We start from the raw sequence: 19,387 nt of genomic DNA, 5'->3' as shown, positions 1-19,387 counted from the left end.
GCACATAATAAATCAGACCCCCTCCCCCTCGGTTGTTTACAGGCACACACCTACCTCTTGCAAGTGCCCAGGAGGTCGGGGATTTCTCTGGAAAGCTGGCAGGTCCTATTTTCTAGGGTGAGGTAAGCTGTCAAGATCTAGATTGGAGGACTGTAATTGGTGTGTGTTCAGTTCCCTTGACAGGTGTTTCCCGTAAGTGCAGGCTGACTTAGGTTTGGATCTGTGACATGGGCTGGGCCACTACAGTGGCCTCCATTGTGTGGGTCCCCAACATACAATACAACTTTATCACAGGAAACACAAGAACATTGTCATCTTGGATTTCTTGAAAGATTTATGCCAGTTTCTTTAAGGTTCTTTTCTCTAAGGCATTAAGGCAAAATACATTTAGGAATTCCATCCTCAGAGCAGAGGTAGTTCAAAAACTTTCTACACGCATTCTGCCCACCTTTTTAGCCAGAATCACCAAAACATGAACACTTACCTGACATTATAACATTATAATATTAGAGAACCCAAATTGTAGGTACTCCAGTTTTCCCTAATTGACTAAAGTTCACTCTCTAATTGGGTATTTAACATTCCCAGGATATCAGATATATTATTTAATCAAAATGTTAATTTTCCTTATGTCACCTGTATTTTCCAAATGGTATAAGAGTAAAAACCATCTTTCAATCATTATCAGAAAAAAGGAGACCACCCCCCCCGCCCGAGCCATTTTAATCTAGCTTTTAGCTTTCAGGCAGACCTGAACCCCATCCGTCTCAATAAGACATTCTATTCCATTTACAATCTTTGGGGTGATGAGTATTGAATTCTTGTTTATATGTCCTCATTTATTTATATCTTAGGGACAGCTGACTCTTTCTGCTCTTAAGGCTGTATGATGTAGCAATTAAGATCTGGGGGCTCTGGAGACAGCTTGGGTTCACATCCCAGTTCTTCCATTATTAGCCACGTGGCCTTGTGCAAGTTAGGAAAGGCTCAGTTTTCCTCAAGCATGCAATGGGAATAATAGCAATAATCTTGCCTCCTGAGTTATTGGACGGCTTCAAAAAGATAATATACGTCAAGCACTCAACGCAGTACCATTCTAAGTTTAGCTCTCTCAGCATTTAGGTCTATGGCTTGCAGTGCCTCACTGCCAAGCGCCTTCGAATTCCTCCAGGTGCGCTCTGCTACCTGGCCGACTCAGAGCACTATATTCCGTTCTAGCGTCCCCTCACCAGCAGCGCCTCCCAAGCTTTCAGCCATTTCAGCTGCTCTTACCAACTAGCTTCCGGTTCACTGGCTCTACTCGGTTTTTGGATTTCTAACTGAGCGCAGCCCTCTGCAAAATGTTGGCTTAGAGACACAGAACCATTTGTGACTTTAAAGTTACATCAAACTGTTCTCTGAAAAGGTTTGCGAAGACCTCAGCCTTTCTGTTATCAGTGGGAATGGACTATTATTAGCCCCCAGTTCTGCACTGATCTTGGATTCAGTTCCGATTTTGAAGGGGGGGGAAATTACAGGATGTTCCTTGACAGGACTAAGATTGCAGAAGGGTTGTGATGGTTGGTAATAATGTTCTGTCCTCTGTTCGGCACTGAAAAAAATGGAGTTGTTTTACTTAAAAAAAAAATTTTTTTCCGGTCGAGGGGATAGCTTAGACTGAGGGAGTAAAAATAGTTCTAGATTGAAAAGCATTCAGAGATTCAATGTTCTTTCTACTATACAAGGTTTTCCTCTCTCATTGTCCGTAATTAAGAGAAATACAATGGAGAATACCTTCACTAGCCAGGACCCAACTCCCTGAAACTATGTTTAAAGAGATTAGAAATCTATATTTCAGGAGAAAGCATCATATAACATCAGGCTAGTTGACTTCCATGATTAATCAGAAATCAAGTACAAGGGTATGCCCTAGGATAACTTATGTCAGTCCAGCTTCTTATTCCTTATCCGTAGAACATTGTACTAGAAGTTAATCTCCATGGAAGTGATTTTTGTCTGTTTCGTTCTCCATTATACTCTTAGCTTCTAGAAGAGTACTTGGCACATAGTAAGCATTCAGTAAATATTTGTCAAGTTGACTGATGAGTGAATGAATGGTACTGGAAAAATGAGAAGTGAGAGTTCAGAATTACAGAGCAGAGGTATTGTAAGCTTTGTAATCATCAGCACAATATCAGTTATATGGAAAGGAACTGGACCTCTTAAAGCAGAACAGTTGACTTATAAAGTATTTAGAAAGATGCTGACAAAGTACTGGCTTAAAAAAAAAAAGTTGATGAACCAGAAATATTCTTTCATCAGAATGGTCCACCAATTTCAATTAACTGAGGCTTTAAGTTTAAGAATAAAAGTGCTGACACTGAGGTTATGAATTATTGTAATCAGTACAAACCTTGCCTTTGATAATAAAACCTTACGGAAATTTCTCCCTCCGCGAGCATTGCCAGAGGTTCTGATGAACTTTGATGGTCCCTTATTTCATCTTTGAGAAGAGGTCACCCAGTTTACACTCCATATTAATTTTCTTGCTCTTAATTGAGACTAAGTAACATTGGCACAGAAGGTGCAGAAGACCTCTGCAGAGAGGGGAAGATGGAGCTGAGTTGTCAGGGTCCAAGCTGTGGTGGTGACTGTACGGTAGGAAGTGGGCACTTCGTAAAGCAAATTGTGGCAGTGCTGCCATGTGTGATTTGTGTCGTCTAGATACAAAGTTGTATCATTAATCCTTCTTTACTTAATGATTGGCAATTGCTTTGCATGCTTTTGTAAACATTTTGTGAAAAATGTAATGCATTTTTAAATCATTCGGCCTGAAGAGATTCAATCTTACACCAAATTCATGACCCTGGTAGATTTGAGGTGCCTTCCCTCTTTTCCATTTTTCTTTCTTCTCTTTATTTTTTGAGGTGATGGCAAGAGCTACGTGGGCTATTTGACTGTTGCCTTTCCAATATTCGGACTTGTAAACCTAGCGTTATCTGGCCTCGCCAGCCTATGAGATTTCCTGTGGCACCTCTCCATTTTCTCAAATAGTAACTTGGTATCTCCCCCCACCCCCCCACCCACTCGTTCCTGTTTATTCTGGGGCCTCCCCAAAGAGGTGCTTCACATTTGCTTACAGACCTGTCTGTCAGACAGTTACCACATGGTGTCCACCATGTCTTTCTGCTGGCTGCCATTTGTCTTACCTACTCCTGCCAGCCTCCGCTGTCTGAGGGAAGGATGTCAGTGCTCATGCCAAAGGTGCCATATTCCTGGGTGTGAATGTGGTGTTGGGTTTAGCACAGAGGAGGGGAGAAAGGCCCTTTCTCTAATTGCCTGCTACACTGACTTATGTGGGTCCTCAAGCAGATCTGACTACATACAGGTTCCTTTGTATTCCTCCAGCTTCTGTCCTTTACCCTCACTCAGAATCTTACCAGTTCTCTCGTGGAAATAATTCTGTCAGGATCTGGCACTCATACCTTGGCCAGAGTCTCAAACATTCTTTTGGAAACATTCCCTAAGTTTCCAGTTGCCACCCCCCACCCCCGAGGCTGGGCTAAGGCATCATTTGGGGCAAAGATGCCATAGTCCTCATCTCTGCCCTTACCCTTGGCACCCCGGCTCCAGCCAGACTCAGTCACCGAGCAGAAGTTCCACGTGCTCGGTAGAATTCAATGTGAGGGTGATGGGAACGCAGTGAGGAGACAGGGCGAGTGTGCCCATGAGCAGTCCGTTGGCCACATGCTCTCCTGGAGAAGGAGATCTTTTCCTCCTGTTTCCGCAGTGATGGAACGAAATCTACCACCCTTGGGCTCTGCACACAACATAATTTCCTTCAGAGCCTCATTCAGGTGGGCACCGCCAGTGTCCAGGGCTCAGTCATCCACTTGCTGATTAGAAAGGGTTTCTGTGGAAATTTTTCTTGGGGACACAGAGTTTCCTCACGTGCCCCCAGATGAGTATTTGTTTTTGTTGGGTGTCTTGGACCTGATAGCAGCCCTTTTCCTCTTCCCCTGAGCCATGAAGAACACGCAGTCTAAGCCTCTTGCCCCTGCTCGGTGGTTTCTCTGAGGTCATGACTGATGGTCCATCTGGGACCCCTCAGCCTGCACCCAAGGGCTGGTCTCTTTTTTGTCTTCTCTCTTCCATTTTCTTCTCTACTCAGCATCAACTGTATCTTCTTGCTATCCCAATGCGGACGGCTTTGACTTCTGTTCCTTAAGGTCTCCTGAGTTTAGCTAGTTTGAAACCCAGATGCTTTTTAAGAAGAAAAAGTACTGAGCAATAATATTATTTAAAGAACCATCGGCTTGGACACACCAATATTAAAAGGAGCAAACAGATAGGTTTCCGAATTCCCAAATGGGATTTCTATACGTTAGAAATGTCTGACCTGATATTTAAAAATTATTATAATATTCTGGACAATGACCAAATAAAATTAATTATGAGGTTTGGCTCCTTTGGAAAAAAGTCTCGAACTAATTTAATTCATGGATATGAGGATACTGTGCAAGTTAATATTGATTTACCAACTCAAATAATATGAGAGCCCCAGAGTGAATAAATACTTTTACATTGAACTTGGTTTTGTTGCCCAGCTATTATGGCCACTTGGCCACTTTGCTTTGAGGATAATGTAATGTCAAAAAAAATTTTTTTTAAAAAGGGAAAATTAAATCTCTAAGATCAGTTTTCTGAGATAAAGCCAGTGCCATACGTTAACTGTAAATATTCTACTCAACTAGCAATTCAATTTTTCCATAATTTGTGACTCAATATCCTCTACTAAACATGAAAATGCAGAATAGGAGAAATTCGAGCAGGGATGTTAGAGGGATATTTTTAAATAATTGTAAGTGTTATAGCATCTAGTTATATAAAATTACCTAGTTTTATATATAAGGTATAAAAATGTATATAGTTGGAAGTGTTAGAAGTAACACTACGTGTTTTTAGGCTTACTAGGTACCAGATACGCTGCCGGAACGTACAGTGTCTCATTTACTCCGTGCATCAGAGAGTTGTAATTCCCATTTCACAGATGAGGAAACTAATGCTGCTCAGCAATATCGAGTCACTTGCCCAAGTTAATGGCAAGTTAGTGGCAGGCCCAGGATTTGAACCTGCAGACATCTGACCCCAGAGACAATGCGCCTAACCAATATGCTATGAGACAGGCAGGACAGGAAGCCACTTAAAAAGCGGGGGGGATTTAATCTTAGGTGTGCAAAGTATATATAAATTATTTTTTTTTAAGATTTATTTATTTATTTATTTATTTATTTATTAGAGAGAGCATGCAGAGCGAGCGAGAGCACGAGTTGGGGAGAGGGGCAGAGGGAGAAGCATTTTCCCTGCCGAGCTGGGAGCCAGATGCAGGAGGGACTCGATCCCACGACCCTGGGATCATGACCTGAGCTGAAGGCAGACGCTTAACTGACTGAGCCCCATGGGCGTCCCTATAACTTATTCTTCTATCTCCTTATAAAATTGTTACATTCATACAAATTAGTTAAGGCTCTGAAAAAGTAAATGCTGGAAAAGAAGAGGAGCTGAGAGCAAGCGGGTCTGACGAGGGGGTGCAGGAGGCCGATGAGCAACCTACCGGAACACAGAGGAAGCAGAAGTCAGAGGGAGTCAGGAATAAGTGCAAGAGGGTGAAGAGGGCAGAGGGACGCTACTATGGGAGAGTCACCTACAAGAGCCAGGGACAGCGGGGTCTCAAGAGATGAGAGGGCGGAAGGAGATCCAAAGCAGAAGCGTGTGCCAAGGAAGCCCGAAAGGGCTGCTCCTGTCCCCGCATCCACGTTTTCTCAGGGTGCCCGCCGTCAGGAGCCAGTCCCAGCAGAGCCAGTCTAGGCTGCTGGCATTGGGGTGGGAACAGGCAGTTTGAGGCCCCAGGCGGAGGCACCAGGCGGACCCACAGCCTCTGCGCACAAGGACATCCAGGCTGAAGCCTGCAATTAGAAGGCAGCGGGCAGATGATGGACCAGAAGGTAGGATGTTCAGTGCGCTTTGCTCTTTGACGCCCCGATAGTCCCTGCTCTTAACAGAGCTCCACTGGATTATGCCCACATGTCTCCCAAGGGCAAACATCAGCTCCCAGAGACAGTTCCGTCTGAGCCCAGAAAGAAAACATTTTCCTAGCTACATTGTCAATTGTAGGACCCCTCTTACTCCCTGAACTCAGGGATTCACAGATGACTCACAGCCATGTATACTGTGGGTTAGCCCTCATCTCTTCCCACCTGCCTCTAATTGCCAATTCTCCCCTTAGAATGCAGGGCTGGAAACTCATGTGTCATCCCGCCTGTGGCTTGGCCAGCAGCGTACGAGTTTGCTACTCCCCCAACTGCACCTCACCTCAAGCTTTGGGTACTTGTCATTTCAACTGCCTTGGCATTGCAAACTGCCACATCACACCTGTATGGAGTGTGTGGCATTGCAAACTGCTAGATCTTTCTCACTTGAACAGCAGCTATCTAACCAGATATCCGTCCTAGACTTCTGAAAACCCAGTTACAAATACATTTTACACGGGTGTTTGCCTGTATTCCTATTGATTTCTTTGTGGTTTCAGCGGCCTAACATTCCACATTGCTGAGATCAGGTTGAATTCCAGCCAGTTGATTATGTCATCGACACCAACAGTGCCAAACGCTTCATGCTCCGTGATACCCGCAGATAAGATAAACTGCCTTCTATGTCCCCAATAAATTAAACAATTTTTAACCAAAGTCAACAAATATTTATTGAACACATATTGAATCAGTCACTCTTCTAAATGCAAGGATGATTGGGAGGTATTCATGATGTGTTATGGATAAACTAGAAATAGTCTGCAAGGGTCTGGTGGTGCGTGGGGGAAGTGGGCATGAATATGGCCAAGTGGGATACCAGAGGAGTCAAGTCTTATGAAAGCATAGAAAATTCAGCAACTTGGGGCGCCTGGGTGGCGCAGCCGTTAAGCGTCTGCCTTCGGCTCAGGGCGTGATCCCGGCGTTATGGGATCGAGCCCCACATCAGGCTCCTCCGCTATGAGCCTGCTTCTTCCTCTCCCACTCCCCCTGCTTGTGTTCCCTCTCTCGCTGGCTGTCTCTCTCTGTCAAACAAATAAAATCTTTAAAAAAAAAAAAAAGAAAATTCAGCAACTTACTGAATTGCTTTAGCAGTCATCTCTGTTTCTTATATACATGATATTCACTAAACCTCTCTGTTTTTAAATTTTCAACTGGTTGGTGTGCTATCAGTTCAACTGAAGTTAAGTCTGCAACTAGACCAGCTGATTGGCTGGGGACGCTGTACCACATGTGCGAATCGCAGCAGCATGTGTGAACTCAATCTGATTAAAAATGCTGATGGCCAGGACCCGTGCATTAGAAATGTATAAAGATCTCATCCTACCAGCGCTTTCTGTGACTTTAAGACAACAACAGTGTGAAAGACGGTGCCCCGGACAGAGTCATCTCATGTACTGCTCTTCTAGAATGCAAAGAAAACTAGGAAGCATCAGGGAAGACAGGGACCACCATCTGCAAGGATGAGTGTAATAATGGCGGGGTGTCCGCTAATCACTTGACAATCTCAATAATAGTTCAGATGTGCCACATCTCTGCCTTCTGTAGCCAGCCACCATATCCGATGACACGATTTTCGGTAGCTGAAACTCAAATAATTACTGTGGTTGACTAATTGTTCCTTTCTGTTGCCTTCCTCCTAGAGGGAGGACGAGGGACAGGAGGAGGAGGAAACCTTCCTGCCCACGGTTTTTACTAGGCTGCCAGACTGACATCCGTGTGCCTGGTTCACATTTACTAATCTGAGTTTTAGCAAGAACAAGAGATTACCTACTCAGGTGTGGTGGGTTTTGGTATTTGACGCTGCAAGCAATGATTCAAACCTGGGTAGAACTGAAAAGATCCGTTCATAGCCTCTAGCCCCCATTCAGAGCCTTCTTTTCTCTCTTGACACCCTTTGTCAGGAGAGCCTTATGCAGTGGGCGTTGTCCACTGGCCCTGGTCTTGAGGCACCTCATTACGCCTTCTCCAGGCAGGACCCCAGGCTCAGACCTCTCCTTGAGCCTGTGTCGTGCGCAAGGTTTGTGCTCTCGCAGTGAAACACGCCGCGGCTGGCAGCCCGAAGATTTTCAATGGACAGTCTGGTTTGCTCTTTATTTCCTTCCCTCCCTCTCATTCTTGCTTCCTAAATCCTTCAAATGTTTTATTACTAAAGCTCAAAACTCAGTTCTTAGCCAAAGTGAGTAGGAAATAAGACTCTTGAAAGACATAATTCAGATGAAATAAACTATGAACAGAGAATCCATGGAGCCAATGGACTCAGGAAGTGAAAAAATGGTGTTGGAACAGTTGGACATTCATGTGCAAAAAAGGAAAAGAGAGAGAACATCGATGGTACCTTGAACTGTATATAAAAAGGAACTCAGGGGCGCCTGGGTGGCAGCGGTTAAGCGTCTGCCTTTGGCTCAGGGCGTGATCCCGGCGTTATGGGATCGAGCCCCACATCGGGCTCCTCCGCTATGAGCCTGCTTCTTCCTCTCCCACTCCCCCTGCTTGTGTTCCCTCTCTCGCTGGCTGTCTCTATCTCTGTCGAATAAATAAATAAAGTCTTTAAAAAAAAAAAAGGAACTCAAAATGTCTCATAGACCTCAATGTATAATGTAAAACTGTAAAAGTTCTAGAATAAAACAGGAAAAATTCGTTGTGACTTTGGGTTCGTCAGAGATTTCTTAGTTATGGCACAAAAGCATAAACCATAAAACAGACAATGATAAATTAGACTTTGTCACAACTGAAAGCTTCTCTTTGAAAGACACCGCTAAGAAAATATAGACTAACTGCAGACCAAGAGAAAGTGTTTGCAGAACACATATTTAATCAAAGACTGGTAGCTAGAGTACATAAAAAGCTTTGGAAGCTCAGCAATAAGGAAACAAACAACCCAGGAAAAAAATGGAAAAAAGATTTGAAGACCCTTCACCGATGTTGATATATGGATCGTAAATGATCACACGAAGAGATGCTCAGTATGGTTAGTGATGAAGGAAATGCAAATTAAAACCATAACGAGAATGGCTAAAACATAATGAAACTGGTAATACGAAGCACAAAGAAACCAGAACTCCTACGCTTTGGGTAGAAATATGAAATGGTACAGTACTTTGAAAAACAGCTCGGCAGTTTCTTTTCAGAGTAAACATACACTTACGTTCTGACTCAGCATTCCTCTCTCCATTTAACTCGGATCATTGAAAATCATATTCGCACAAAAACGTGTTTCCTAGTGTAACAGCAGCTCTATCCAAAATCGCCAGAAACTGAAAACAACCCAGGTATCCTTAGGGGTGAATGCGTAAACAATCTGTGGTCCATCCATACAATGGAATACTACTCAGCAATGAAAAGAAATGAACTACAGATACAGGCCATGACTTGGATGAGTCTCGAATGCATTGTGCCAAGGGAAAAAAGCCAGACTCCAAAGGGTACATATTATATGAGTCTAGGGACTGACAACAGATCAGTGATTACCAAGCCTGGGGGATACGGGAAGGGACCTGATGACAAGGAGGCGTGGGGGGAGTTTTGGGGTGGCAGAAATGTTTATATCTTCATTGGAATGGTAGTCACATGAGTATACACCTACGTAAAAACTTATCAAGCTGAACATTGAAATGTGTGCCTTTAACCGAAGGTAAACTGTTTCTCCATCAAAGCACTTAAAAAATGAAGGTGAAACAAAAACATTTTCAGATAAATGGAAATTAAGGGAATTCATTGCCAGGAGACCTGCATTAAGAAATGCTACCAGATGGGAACTTGGATCTTCAGGAAGGAAACCAGTGCATTGGAAACAGTAAATACAATATAACTGTATGTGTTTATTCAGTTTTCCCTTCATATCTCTTCACGTGGAGGCAGGTGGAATACAGAACACCTACATTATGGAGGGGGATGGTGGAGGAGGGGATTCGTTAAGAAACAAAGAAAGTCACCAAATCAATTAGGTGATTGACCTGAAATTTTAGTTCTGGCTTGATGCCATGGTGCAGAGTGAATTCATACTGGGTCTTCACAACGCTAAACAACCTGACGGATAAAACAATTTCAGCCAGTTATTCCCAAACATTGCATGTCGGGCATTTGATAGCCACAACTTGTTGTTAGCAGTTATTAAAAAATATTCGCTAGGTAATTATAACCTCAACTTCTAATTCTAGTCTTCTAAGAATTATTCTACCAAAGCTAGAATTTGCAAATGGAGGCCCATTATGGGTAGGAAATGCCAAAGTCATGGGCCAAGATTTAAATTGAGGTCACTCTAATTTCAAATTCCTCTGATCTGCCCACACAGCGCTGGTTTTACCCCTGGACTGTGTTCTCCCACATACAAAATGAAGATGATAATAATACCCTATCTCATGGGGTTGTTATGAAGATCAAATGAGAAAATGTCTGCAAGCACGTGGGATAAAACGGAGAACTCAGTAATGGGAGTGTGTCCACACACACACAAAATGATCTCTAGGGAATACATCTCATAGCCAGCCAAGACTTCAGAGAGGAGTGTGTAGAACCCCCGCTTTTGTGGATCGCTGCACTCTTCTATGACCAGAAACACCGTCTTAATCCCCACAGTCTTCCGATCAACCGTGCCTTTAGGTAATCACGGACTTTTTAAAGGTGCAACAGAAATATTCTCCTTGTAACCCACTAAATTAAAGATTGAAAAATGGAGTGAATTTCAAATAATCCTCAGCCTGTCTCTGGGAGCTTTGAATTAGCAACGGTTATCCTCGAGGCTTAAACCAGCCACATTTTTGGACCCAAATTTGTTCTAAAGCAAAGGGCTGTCTGATAGTATTTTGGATTCAGTTTGGATTAAAGGACTTAATTGGATTCCCCTAACATTAATTGAGTTTGTCTTGTTTGCTGGACATCGTGCTAGACACTTTTGCACATATATTTATTTTAATTTGTTTCAACAAGGATACTCTTTAATGCAGATGCCACATTTCCCGCAGACGGTTTCCTCAGTGTTTCAAAACATGAAAAACCTGAGAAGTATTTGTGAGGTTCTTACGATCATTTTTCTAAGATCTGAAATCCTTCCTTTTAAATGAATAATATTTAAACAACTGATAAAAAATAGTGTCTCTTATTTGGGCATTATGTTTTTATTCTAGTATCTCAGAGATTCATCACATGCATCCTAAAATTAGTGATCGTGAATCTTCTTTGGCAGGATGGCTCAAATACCATTTTAAATCACTCTCTCCACCCCATGTTCAAGGGGAAGAAAAATGTATGTGTTTGTGTACAAAGCTAAAAAAATAATATATAATTCCGAACTTCCCAAAGGGAACTGTAAGTTAGATATTAGCTTTGGGGAAACTCTGTTTACAACTCTTCTGATGGCTAGTTGCTTTCTTCTACGATTTGCCATAATTCAAATCATCCAATTTAATACTTGATGTATTGATCTGTGTCATTTGCTCTGTCTTCTATGTGGCTGACCGGGAGTCACACATGAAAAGGAAATCTTAAAGTCCTCTTACTTCACTTTCTTAGTTCCTCTTTCTCTTCTATCCACCTGTCTTCCCCACCAGCTCTTTCAACAACTCATGTCCCAAAACACAGCCCCAACAAACACACAAGTACAGTTTGGTACCTTCCCAGCCTTGTCTGTTTCAAACCAATTTCCTCTCGCCACCTCCTCGACCTCCTTCCCCCCAGCAACATTTCTGTTTCCTCTGGGGTCTCAGGAGACCGTGTCTTCCTTCCACAATATCACTAGAAGAGGAAAGAGCTTTTATGATATGCCAGTTCTCATCTTTTACAGACATGATCTCTCAGCAAGAGCTCTGGAAGAAGGTGTCGTTATCTCCATGAGGGTCAGAGAATTTAAGCAATTTTCCCAAGTTCACAAAGCCAGCTAATGAAGGACCGAGATTTATACCTGGGTCTTCCTGACCACAAAGTTCCCCCTGTTTCACTAGGTCATCTTGCTGTCTACCACCTCCAGGATCACACTCAGTCCAGCCTTCATAGATTTCCTTGATCAGGATCCAATTTTAATGAACCAGTTTTATATTAGCCTCAAACTTCATCCAAGCTAACCACCATATGGCCTTCCTGATTTTATGTCTTAAAGTAGGAGATACCTACTGGCCTGGAATCCCCTTCCCTCCTCCTGGCTTCAGGTTGCACATTCTTCAAGGCTGATTATGTTCATCTTCTAGAGGATCCTTCTGACTCCTCCAGCTCCAGTTTGTCTCCTCCTAAACATTTGACTAGTTGGAAGTTGATGTCCCTTGTCCCTCCCCCACCACACCAATCCAACTGCTTCCCTCTGGAGGTGAGTGTCTCCTTTGGCAGGCAAGCTGAGCCTGGAGGATGGGAGCATGACCTTGATCTGAGCTGGGTCGGATGGAGAAATCTGGCAGCCGGCATAGGACTTCTGCCCTCTAGACTGAATCAGACCTGGAGACTGCTGCAAAGAGCCCTAGCACTTGTAGCAATCAAGCCAGAGAAGTTTATGGACCTCTGAGATGGCACGAGCACAGGGAGGTGCTCCTGGGATGCCTGCTGGTCTCCTTGGTTTTTCGGGAGAGCTGCATAAATGAACTGAGGCTCTTCCACCCCCCGGGCTGAAAGGCCAGGGGCATTGGCAGCCCAGGACACCATCAGGATGGAGACAGCTTCCTTTTGGTGCTCTATTTAAAAGACTTCTTATTTGAAAAAGTGACCAGGACCAGATGGATTCAGAACTAAGTTCTAGCTAATCTTCAAAAATAAACAAATGAACCAGGTGATCCAATATAACATTCGTTTTCAGAAATAAGAAAAAGAAACCTTTAGTATTCTCTCACATCATTGTCTTCATCACCTTCCTCTCTTCAATGCTCATCTTCCCCTCCAGCTCACCCGCAGCTGCCTCATCCCCCAACCCCAACACACCTCCACATTTAGCGCCCTTCGAAGACTTGCTGGTTTCAGAATTATTCCTCCTTGCCCCCTCCCTAACACCTTCCCTCATCAAAAGTGCTTTGTCCCCTGGCAGCCAGTCAGGCTGAGTTTTCGGAGACCCACCTTTCCCTGCTCAGATCAAACAGACAGTTTTGCCCCTGGGGGGCCCCCTTGAGCTAGAAGGCCCCTCTTTCTTCCCTGGAGAGCGCTGCCTCCCTCTTGTGGGCTCTGCTACAGCTGATGGAGTCAAAACCTTACAAAACACCATGCAGATTGCGGTCTCAATTAAGATGTCTCTGGCTTCCAGCAACAGAATACGAACTCCCAATGTCATGAACAGTAAGTGCCTTCTCTTATACAGCTCTTAGTCGACGCAGGCTGTGGGGACGGCTGGTTCAGGGGCTCAACAGTATTGTCTGGAATCCAGCTTCCTTCTATTGCTGCCTTTATGTATGGCCCTGACTTCATCCTTGTCCATGTGCAGGAGGCAAGGCACCCGGCTCTTTCCCCAGACAAGTCCAGCAAACGCCACCTGACATCTCAGCCCAGTCACAAGGAAGTGATGTGGTTGGCTTTGATGAATCGTCTGAGGCGTGACTGCTAGAAAGCCAGCTACAATGTCCGCTTGAGTTCCGCCTCATGTCCCCAGTTGGTCAGTGAGGAAACTCAGCACAAACACCCCGGAACGCCCACCAGCAACAAAAGTCATCACCGCCAGAAAAATTAACCCTTTGGATAAGGGTGATGTTCTTAAGTTTGACTATAATTCATCCTGACTAGTTACTTGTTTGTCCCTAAACTTCCCTCTTGGATTCTTTCATTTTACGGGAGGAATGATTAAGATGAGCAGAACATTATTTTAAATCCTCTTCCTAGAATGGATCGTAAATCATCTGTTGTCATGACTCTGGCCAGTTGCCATTCTACTGTGGTTAATTCATAGACTACTGCTCTTGACATGGTTTTGAGGTAACCTAACCCTTTCTGCGTATCCGTATTTTAATTGGTTTAGTTTGAGTTTCCCGTAGGATAGTTAAAAAGAAAAGCCGGACACAAGCCAGTAAAAACAGGCTCTCTTGAGTAACTACGGCAGCAGAGAAAAAGCTGGAACGTAAAACCGAGCTCAACACTGACCTGCGCAGAAGTGTGGCGATCAAGTGTGAGTCATAGAAGTGGACAATTACAAAAAGCAGGTGGGGGGCGGGTAGCCCATCGAGGTTTGTCAATTGGCTGTTCTGGAAGCAAGGCTTCTGCTGTCCCACAGTGATTGGGGAATAGGGGTCCTCTCTTCAGGTGTTGGCTGGAACAAACAGTACATTATTTTGTCAGCCTTGAGTTTTCCCAGGTAGGAACTTAATGGGGGCCAGGTTGTCCCACAGATGTGGCTCTGACCTGTCAGAAGCCTAGCTAGTGTTTGCTTAAGATCTGCGTGTGTCCACGTGTGTCGGGGGCGGGTGGGGGTGGGGAGGAGGCTGGAAGAAATTGTTTGCGATGAGAGTAAATGACAGTTTTCAGATGTAAGCTGAAGAAATTGTGCTACGATAATGATCTTAATATGTACAGCTGTTACCCTTGGATTTCTCTTTGTCACTGAATTTATAATTTTGTTTACTAATAAAAAGTCAAATTAATACTACATATTGAGGTTTCCAATTGAGTAGAGGACCAATTAAATGTTATGCCCCAGTAGTCCCTGAAGACATTGCTAAGTAGCAGCATAATATGCACATACCCAGCTCCAAAGGATAGTCCCGAGTCAGCTCTGGAACAACTTCTTTTTTCTTTTTTTCTTAAAGAAGCAAGGTTTTATGGGGGCATAACTCAAATAAGTCAGCTTTTGCCCACCAACTTTAAATGGTGCTAGAAAATCAAGGAGTTAGTCATAAAAGCTTATAAATAGGCACTTGAACAAGGACATACAGGATGGAACTTTTTAACCTCATGAGTCCTTTCACTAGAACAATTATTGAAAGAACAGCGATAAATGATCTATGTTCTCTCTGGAGTTGTTAAAAGAAGATGTGTCAGATTAGTTACCAGAACTTTTTCCCAATATACATACAGTCTTTGGAAATATATATGTGAAAATGGGAAAACCTTCATAAAGCTGACAAAGATGAAAAGCAAGTCTAGGAAAGTAGCCCATCATTCGTTCCTTATTGGTTGTAAAATTGTTTTATCTTTGCAATCACAAGAAGCATTATGTGGGATAATATGCTATAGGGAAATGGAGAAAATGTTTCACTAAATCAGATATTCCCCTGGTGAGGTTGGTTCTATACTGTATGCTGAAGGTCCTACGGGGGAAAAAAAAAGTCATCTTATTACAGGTCACATTTGGGCTTAGGTGATGCCAGTAGATCTGGGTGAAAATTGAACAAAACAATTCTAGTTAGGAATTTGCAAACCAATAGTCCAATATTTAGTGCCTGGCACACAGTAGACATCAGGAAATATACGTTAGGTGAAGGTTTCAAAATGTATATTTTGGCCACAGGTAAATGTCTTAGCTATTGAGTTATATTTACATTTTAACTGGTTGAGTCGCTCCTGTATAAGCATCTCGCTATTTCTATTACACAGAAGCATTTAACTGGAATATCCTGGCACAAAATCTGCCCCCTAAGAAAGAGCTGAGACCAAAGAAAGAAGCCAGAATGTTCTCTGAAGAGCCAGCTGAAACTCCTGGAGTCAGAGCCAGCAGGTTTAGAGCTGTTATCGAAGAAGGAGCACCCAGAGCCCCAAGTCATGTTTATTCATCTCATTTAGCACAGGATTTAAATAATTTTATCTAGTGTCTATGCCAAAGGTTAGAAGGGTTTTACTCAGTGCTAGTTTCCTGGGGTAGAATTTGAAAGCAGGCTTTAAGAAATACTGGACCCTACTTTGGAATCTCGTTGCCTTTTGTCCTCAGTTCTAATTTTAGGACTCTTTGTCTATCTCCAGTTGACCCTATTGTTTAATTGTTTATGACTCTAATTTCCTCTTTCAGGGTAGGTCCTTCATATATTGTTACTATTTGTATTCCTTACTCCTTTAAAGTCTTTCCAAAAACCTCATACCCTGCAGGCATCCAATGAATTCTTGTGAAACACAATGAATCAAAAATAGAGAATTAGAAGAGTTGATGTTCTGTTGGAAGCAACAAGAAGTCACAGCCTTGCTGCCTGGGTCATCGTGCCCGCTGTCCCCCCGGCCCCAGCCACTGCCCAATAAGGACACAGTGATATGGATATGCTTATAAACTGCTGGAAGGCACAAACCGTTCAAGAAAAGCATTTTAAGAACAATGCCATATGTTTGTGAAGACATAGGACACAAGGATGTTCACTGCAGTATTGACACTATGAAACATTGCCCATCAATAAAGAGCCAACAAATATTTTGAAAATTAAATTAGAATATTTCAATGTAATATAAATGTACACATGTGCATTAAAAAGAATGCATGCGTGTGTGAAAGGACGTACACTAACATATTAACAGCGGATGGTGGCATCACAGATGGTTTTTATTTTGCTTCTTACAATGCTGTTTTCCGAATTTTCACCAATATATGCGAGTTAATTTAATAAGCAGAAACAAGAAAGGATATTCTTTGTGTGTGTTCAGGGGTAAGCCGTAGCTATCTGAAAAATTCATTTATGTAGGGAAACCCATGCCTTGACCATCCTGTGTTAGACTTTTAGGAAATGCCCACTATGTTAGGTCCCGAATATTCAAAAATAAAAGACATGGTCCCTAGGCATTTTGTTATGATTACCTCATTTAACCCCCACAATTATTCTGTGAAGTTAACATTAATATTATTCTCCTGTCACCTAGCGGGAGGCTGGGGCTTAGAGAGGTCAAGCGACTTGGCCAAGGTCACAGCTTGTAAGTAGCGAAGGAGAGCTTCGAACACAGCCACCCCCGCTCCAGACGCCCTTCGCCAAGACTCTCTCAGACAGTTATTCTCAGGGCGATGTGTGCTGAGATGGAGGTAAGCGCAGAGCGTTCTTGGAGCGTTTCTAACCCAGAGCGAGTGGAGGAAGGGACGCGGAAGGCTACCTGGAGGAGGAGGAGGAGGGGCCACCTTCACGGAACAGAACGTGAATGGGAGTTGGGGCCCGGACAGGGGCAAAAGGGTGTTCCGGGCAGAGGAAGCCTCGTGTGTCTGTGCTCCGAGGCCCGAGGGATGGCGGCCCGTGAGGCTGGAGCCGCGCGTGCGGCTGGGGACAGGGGGAGAGGGGGCACGATGACCCAGGCAGCAAGGCTGAGGCTTCATTTCAAGGGGGAGATTTGGTTGACCCAAGAGTGCCGCACAAAATGAAAGTCTTTCTTTTGGTGTTGCACTCGAGGGTAAGAAAAAGGGTTAAGCAGGCTTTAAAAATCCCATCCCGGCTTGACTGATCGGTGCCATGGCAACCCAGCAGCAGCCAACACTGTCAAGGCCTCTTCTTGGATACAATAATAAACAGTGATAAAACATTACCTCAAGGCTTTATATTTTTGCCATCAGTTAAAATTCTGTGTGGTGAAGACTTCTGCAAATCACAGCTAAGAGAGAGAAGGAGAGAGAGAGAGAGGGAGGGAGAAAGGTACATTTAAAATAATGTACTGGAAATACTTTATGCATATGCTCTAAGAATTCAAAGGCTTTAACCTATCAGCCCCTTGAAAAGGCCAAAAGCCTGATCAGGCAGAGTTCTGAAAGGGCTTTCTCCGGAGGAATAAAGACTTGACAGGAGGTAAACAATGACGCAGCACTCCGTAGCTTCCAGAAGCATCAGCCCCATGATGTCTCTAGTAATGGTTGCTGTGGGGCGAACGCCACCCCCTCGCCCCTCCTTTCACTTTTAACTCCAGCTTAAAGAGAGGAGCACAGTCGCACAATTGCTGCCGTGTGACAGCTGTGTGGCGGGTGGGACTTATTTCTAAAACAAACCCACAAATATTGAGATCTGGTACCCTTCTCTCAAAGCCGCTCTCCAGTCCCACAGCGTCTTCAAAGTGACAATTCTTCGGAGGAAATGAAAGCTTCTCCGCGGGGAGAGACTGGGCTGGGTTGGAATCTGGATCCCCCCTTCTCCTGGCAGCTTCCCCTTCACCCCTCCCCTCACCTCCAAGAGCTCAGTCTCCTGCTTTGTAAAATGGGCCTCGTCCCCCTCCAGTCTAGAGAATGAATGTAAAGGCGACAGGCAGGGGTTGGTGTGCAAAAATTCCTAGCTGTTCCTCTTTACTCAGGGACACGAACTCTCAGGCTAAGTCAGACCATGAAACCCTAGGCAGACAGTCTGCACCCCTGGTACCGTATGTCATTCATCCTGAGCCACACGCAGTTTTCATGTTGTAACGTCTCTGAAATGGGCCTGTGTCTTATAATAGTGCGTCAGACTTAATCAGCAATGAGTTTTCTTTCTTACTGATCAGAAAATAATGGAGCATCTCACGGTGGGCGGAATCTTACATTAAACGAAACAGGGTAGTCCCTTCCAGCATATGGAGCATTTTTCTTTGGTTACCTGCCAACAGATAAAAGAAAGAGCCAAGCCCTCCTCCTATGCAGTCAATCTCTGACAGCGGAGATAAGATTCACGGCAAGTACTCATCTGGTCTTCCTGAGCGGTTGCAACCTGGCAACACATCTGTTCCGAAGAGAAGACACATCGGAATCATCCGTCTACTCAGTCTCCTATGTGGTCCACACCATCTGCCGCCACCTTTCCCTGTCCCCTCGACTGCCCGCCCCGCTGCACGTGCTGCTCTAAAGGGAAACAAAACAAAAGAGACTTGGAGATTTTCAGAGCCGTTTCCAAAATGGAATCAGGAATGTAATGAATGTAATTTTCTGGGCTTGTAGAAACGTGTTGATCACAGCGGCAAAGCTTGCTGGGGGAGAAAGTAGGAAGGTGCTCAGGCAAACACACACACACACAGACACACACACACACACAGACACACACACGCACAGACACACACACACACAGATGCACACACGCACGCAGGCACGCACGCACGCATGCACCGGTTCTTGTAAGAATCAGAACCAGATTATGAAGCAGGTAAGGAAGCACTTGTTTGGGGATCCAATCTATCAGGGGCTAAAACGTCATTGGCATGAATTAGAACCGCGATACCAACTAACTCCGGTTGTTCGAAAGCAGGTTTCCCTACCCGGTGGCTGACTGAAAGAAACACAGGTGGGTACTCTTCCTGCTAATTGAGACACTGACTTTTAGGAGAAATAGTTAAAAACACACAAATAAACAAACGAAACAAAACTCCCTCCAGGTGCTAAACCTGTTTCAAGGGAGTATTTTGGGGGTGCTTGTTGGCAAGTCATATAGTGTGGTTCCGGGACTGACCACCGATCCTAAACTCTCATGCCTGAAATTAGTACTCGTGGTTAGCAAGTTAAAACAACTGTCAAA

Source organism: Ursus maritimus, unplaced genomic scaffold (assembly GCF_017311325.1).
Source record: "Ursus maritimus isolate PB19 unplaced genomic scaffold, ASM1731132v1 scaffold_26, whole genome shotgun sequence".
Lineage (NCBI taxonomy): Eukaryota > Metazoa > Chordata > Mammalia > Carnivora > Ursidae > Ursus > Ursus maritimus.
This window is presented reverse-complemented; position numbering follows the sequence as displayed.